Genomic DNA, 6,000 nt, shown 5'->3' with positions numbered 1-6,000 from the left:
CAGTTACTGTACTTTTCAACTCCAGAATTTCAGCTTGGTTTCTACTTATACTTTCTATCTCATTATGGATATGCTTTAACTGCTAAGACATCATTCTCCCACTTCCCTCTAGTTCTTTAGACATGGTTTCTTTAAGTCCTGTGAACATATTGAATTAGCTGAAATGGAGTCTCTGTCCAGCAACTCCACTGTCAAGACAGTTTCCAATAATTTCTTTTTTTTCCTGTTGGATGACGCTCCTCTGGCAAGAGAGGCCTGGTGGGGCTGCCTCTGCCCTGAGAGTCTTTGGTCCCCGTGCTGTTACCTAAATGCACCAGGGGGTCTGCCCATGCCTCGGGTAAGCAGACAGTCATTAGAAACCCTTGGGCACTGCACATGTGGTCAGTAAAGAGACAGTCACTTGTGAGGATGGGTACAGGTGCAGTATGGCAGTCCCTGCCCTCAGCCAGGGCTCCAGGCTAACAAGGTCCCAGACCCAGAATCAGAGCGGGAAGACAGAAACCAGTGGCCATCTGGTATATGATCTCATTGCTAAAGGGGAAACAGAAGCCCAGGGCAGGGAGGGACTGGCCCAGGGGTCACAGAGTGTTGTGGCAGAACAAGGATGACAGCCAGGGTGTCCTCCTTCAAGATCCCCATGTGGTCTCCTTCTCCTCTGTCCATCCTTCTGTCACATGGGTCCCAGTTTGACTTCTGTCACAAAGGCATGCCTACAGCCCACAGGGCTCATTCCCTGTCCCTGGGCAAGCCTACTGACAGCCCAAACTGACCTGGCCAATCTGAGGATGGTGTTCTGTGTTGGAGCCCAGATCAGTGTCCTCGTCCAGTTCCAGCCTGGCTGTGAGGCAGTGCCTACCGGGGAGGCACCCAGATGTGAGCACTCCTGAGTGGCTGGGAATGCGGGACCCACCAATCTTGGGGTGACTGAGATTCTGGAAAATGCTCACTCCTGGACTGCTGTCAGGCATCCCGAGGAGGGCTCTTGCAGCTGAAGACTGAGCCTGGGTATTAACCTGGCACAATACTTCCCTGCCATCCCTGAGTTCCCCACCTTTTGGAGTGTTGTAGATGAAGTGGGGCTGCAGACCTATTAGTGCTGGCTGAAATGCTGGGCCGTGGTGGGGTGGGTGGAGTTGGGTCCGGAGTGTGGGCATCCAGGCTGAGTGAGTCCCTTCCAGTAAAGGGTAAAGTCAGCAGGTTTGGAAGGTTCAAATCCTGTGCCTTGTAAAGCAGTGACTGGCCCTGACGAGCTCCTAGGAAATGACTTTTAGTCTCTGAGAACACTCTGCTGGATAACCATGGCTTTGTTTTCCTGAAGCCTCAGGAAGTGCCAGATCATTCACGCTAACAATGTGACATGTGGTGGGGACCCTGCATCTCCCTGTACCAGTCTGGCCACTGGAGGGGCTGGAGACATAGTTACTTTTGTCAGCCACACAGGTGCTCCGTCCCTATGACATCAATCCAGTAAAATCCCTGGACACTGAGACTCATTTGTGCTTCCCCGACTGGCAATATTCTGTTCCTGTGTCACTCATTGTTGCTGGGGAATTAAACACTGCCCCTATGACTCCCCTGGAAGAGGACAAATGGAAACCTGAGCCATGCTCTCCTGTGTGTGTGTCTGTCTGTCCTATGTGTCTTTTACCTTTGCTGATTTAATCTGTATCATTTCACTGCAATAAACCATAGCTGCTATAGATGGTATGTCTGTGTCCCCCCAAATTCACATCTTTAAACCTAATGCCCAGTGTGATGTTATTTGTTAGTGGGGCCTTTGGGAGGTGATTAAGTCATCAGGATGGAGTCCTCATGAAGGGGATTGGTGCCCTTATAAAAGAGAACCCAGAGAGATCCCTTGACCCTTCTGCCAGGTGAGGACATAGTGAAAAGTTGACCATCTAGGAACCAGAAAGTGGGCCCTCACCAGACACCAAATCTGCCAGAGCCATGATTTTGGACTTCCAGAATCCAGAACTGTGAGGAATAAGTGTTTGTTGTTTATAAGCCACACATTCTATGATATTGTGTTCATGCATCTAGAACAGACAAAGAGAATAACCATGAACACAACAGCATTTCTGAAGTCTGTGAGTCCTCCAGTAAATCATTGAATCTAGGATGGTCTTGGTGACCCCTGACACAGTTGGCTTCAAAAGTGGCATTCACAGGCCCAGCTCAACGGTCGAGTGGTTCAAGTTCCGTGCACTCCACTTCAGAGGCCCAAGTTTGTCGGTATGAATCCCGGGCACGGACCTACTGCATTCACCAGCCATGCTGTAGCAGTGTCTCACATACAAAAAAAAAATAGAGGAAGATTGGCACAGATATTACTCACGGCTAATCTTCCTCAAGCAAAAAAAAGAGGAGGATTGGCAATGGACGTTAGCTCAAGGCAGATCTTCCTCAGCAAAAAAGGAAAAAAAGAAGTGGCATTCACTAGAATAACCCCAACTCACTGGAAGGTAGTGAAGGCATAGTTTGGGAAAAGGAAGAATGAGGGGGTGGTTGATTAACCTTCATTCCTGAATGGTTTCTGCATCGCTTGTTTTATGATGCACACCTTCACTATGATCAGTTACTGGAGGTAGAAGTTATCTATGGAATTTGGAAATGATGGAGTTAACCTCCAAGGAGCTGTCTCATTGGATATGTAAGTAAATTAAAAAAAAAAAGAAACAACCCTAAGAAACAGGCTAATATACAATCCAGCAGTTATTGCTATATGTAAATGTCTAAAATAAAAATAAAGGAGAGGCTGGGGCTGGATGCTGACACTGCACCAAGCTTGGATTTCATCTGGTCCGAGCTATGGACACTTGTGTCAGGGATGCTCCAAGGGAAAAGTTATGCTGGGACAACAGAAGGCACCTCCAAGACCTCTGGTGACCAAGAAGGTAGTTCAATGGGGATAGAGCAACATCAAGAAACTACTGAAAAGTTTCCTTTAACCTGAGAAGGGGGATTATTCTTCAACTCCTTTAAATTCCATGTGGGACTTCCAGATAAAGCAGCTGATATGCTGCCTGTGCATGTGAGCGATGCTGGACTGGCTTATACTGATCAGGATATTCGTCCATTACAACCTAGAAATCAATAACAGAATGAAAACTGAAAATTCAGATATATGTGGAAATTAAACAACACTTTCTCACAACCAATGGGTCAAAGAAGAAATCATAAGAGAGAGTAGAAAATAGCTTAAGATGAATGAAAACGACAGCACAATATATCAAAATTTATGGAATCCAGCAAAAGTTGTGTTCACAGAGAAGTCTATAACTAAAAATGCCTATGTTAAAACAGATCTCAAATCAATTACCTAACTCTACACCTTAAAGAATGAGAAAAAGAAGAGCAAACTAAACCTAAAGCTAGCAGAACGAGGGAAATAACATAGAGTAGAGAAAAATGAAATGGAGACTAGAGAAAATCAGTTAAACCAAAAGTTGGTTCTTCAAAAATATCAACAAAGCTGACACACTTTTAGCTAGATGGTCTAAGAAAAAAAAAAAAAGACCAAATTACTAACATCAGATATGAAAGTGGGGACATTACTACTGATTGTACAGAAATAAAAAGCACTGTAAGAGAGTACTGTGAACAACTGTAGGCCAATAAATTGAATAATCTATTGATGAAATGGACACATTCCTAGAAACAAAAAAGCTACCAAGACTGAATCATAAAGAAATAGAAAATCTAGATGGATCTTTAATTAATAAGGATATTTAGTAAGTAATCAAAAATCTCCCAACAAAAAATGCCCTGGACCTGGTGGCTTTACTATTGAATTCTACCAAACATTTTAAGAAGAACTACCACCAATCCCACTCAAATTTTTCTGCAAAATTGAGGAGGCGGGAACACTTCCTAACTCATTCTTTGCAGCCAGCATCACCCTGATATCAAAGTCAGACAAATACACAACTAGAAAAGAAAACTAAAGCCCAATATCCCTATGAACACTGATCAAAAAGCCTCTAAAAAATACCAGCAAAACAAATTGAGCAGTATATTAAAAGGATTATACAAGTGGGAAAGGATTATGACCAGGGGAGCTTTATTAATGGAATTCAAGAAAGGTTGAACACATGGAAATTGATCAATGTTATACACCACATTAACAGAATGAAGGACAAAAACTACATGATCATCTCAACTGATGCAGAAAAAGCATTTGAAAAAATTCAACACTCTTTCATCTTAAAAACACTCAACAAACAGGAATAGAAGGAAACCAGTTCAACATAACAAAAGCCATATAGGAAAAACTCACATCAAGTGTCATACTCAATGGTGGAAACTGAAAGCTTTTCTTTTAACATCAAGAATAAAGAAAGGATGGTCACTGTTGCCACTTCCATTCATCAGAGCACTGAAAGTTCTAGTGAGAGCAATTAGGAAATAAAAGGCATCTAAATTGGAAAGGAAGAAGTAACATTATCTCTGTTCGCAAATGATAGTATCTTGTATGAAGAAAAAACTAAAGAGTCTACAAAGAACCATGTCAGACCTTATAAACAAATTCAGCAAAGTAGTAGGATACAAAATCAATGCACAAAAATCAACTCTATTTCTATACACTATCAATGAACAATGTGATAATGAAATTAAGAAAACAGTTTGATTTACAATAGCATCAAAAAGAATAAAATACATAGGAATTAACTTAACCAAAGAGGTGAAAGACTTGTCCATGAAAAGTACAAAACATTGCTGAGAGAAATTAAAGAGAACACAAGTAAATGGAAAGACACCCTGGGTTCACGGATCAGAAGACTTAATATTGTAAAGACGTCAAGACTACTCAAAGTGATCTACAGATTTAATGTAATCCCTATGGAAATCCCAATGACTTTTTTGCAGAAATAGAAAAGTCAATCCTAAAATTCATATGGAATCTCAAGTGACCCCAAATAGCCAAAACAATCTTGAAAAAGAAGAATGAAACTCATACTTCCTGATTTCAAAACTTACTACAAAGCTACAGTAATCAACACACTGCGGTACCGGCATAAAGACAGAGATATAGACCAACGGAAGAGAAAAGAAGGCCCAGAAGCAAACCCTCATATATAGTCAAATGATTTTGACACGGATGCCAAGACCATTCAATGGGGAAAGGACAGTCTTTTCAACAAATGGTGCTGGGAAATCTGTGTGTCTTAATGCAAAAGAATGAAGTTGGACCTTCACCTCACACCAGATACAAAAATTAATTCAAAGTGGATCAAAGATGTAAATGTAAGAGCTAAAACTAGAAAATTCTTAGATGAATACGTAGGACAAAAGGTTCTCAGCATTGGATTTGGCAGTGATTTCTTGGATATGACACCAAATGCATAGGTCACAAAAGAAAAAGTAGACAAATTAGACTTCATAAAAATTAAAAAGTATTGTACATCAAAAGGTACTATCGATGTGACGTGAGCATCAAGGTGGAGAGGTTCCCTTCGTCTCTCCCCTCTAAATTACAACCACGTAGACATCCACTGACCAACAGAGGATTCTTACGCAGAACAAGAGGACACTTAAGAGATCCAGGAAGCTATACATCTGAAGGTGGGTGGACTGGACCCGTGGGAAGCAGTGGAACTAGTGGAGCAGCCCCTCCCCACACCTGCAGTAGTGATCCAAGATGCTGATCCTCATGCAGCAGCGCATGCAACTGTGAGTGGAGGTAACAGCGGCCCATCTCCATGCCCCCAAAGTGGCAGTGGTGGGAGCCTGGTGTGAGCACAAACACATGAGGAGCAGTGGAAGCTGTGGCCCCTTGCATACACAAATGCCCCTGAGGAAGTGGTGGTGGCTGGTGGTGGTCGTGTGCATGTCCATATGAGTGCCAGAGGGGCAGCAGTGGCAGCACAGCGGCTTCCCTTTCCCATGACTGTCCATGGAGCAGTCCAGCCCACACCACTGCTGGCAGACAGGGCAGCAGCTTCCAGCCCCCAGTGGAGGCACACACAACACCAAGTCCATCAGCAGTGGTGCCGCATA

This window comes from Ceratotherium simum, chromosome 25, assembly GCF_057802395.1.
Source record: "Ceratotherium simum simum isolate JZ-2026a chromosome 25, ASM5780239v1, whole genome shotgun sequence".
In the NCBI taxonomy this organism is placed as follows: domain Eukaryota; kingdom Metazoa; phylum Chordata; class Mammalia; order Perissodactyla; family Rhinocerotidae; genus Ceratotherium; species Ceratotherium simum.
The sequence above is the reverse complement of the archived record's forward strand: the minus strand, read 5'-3'. Positions refer to the sequence as shown.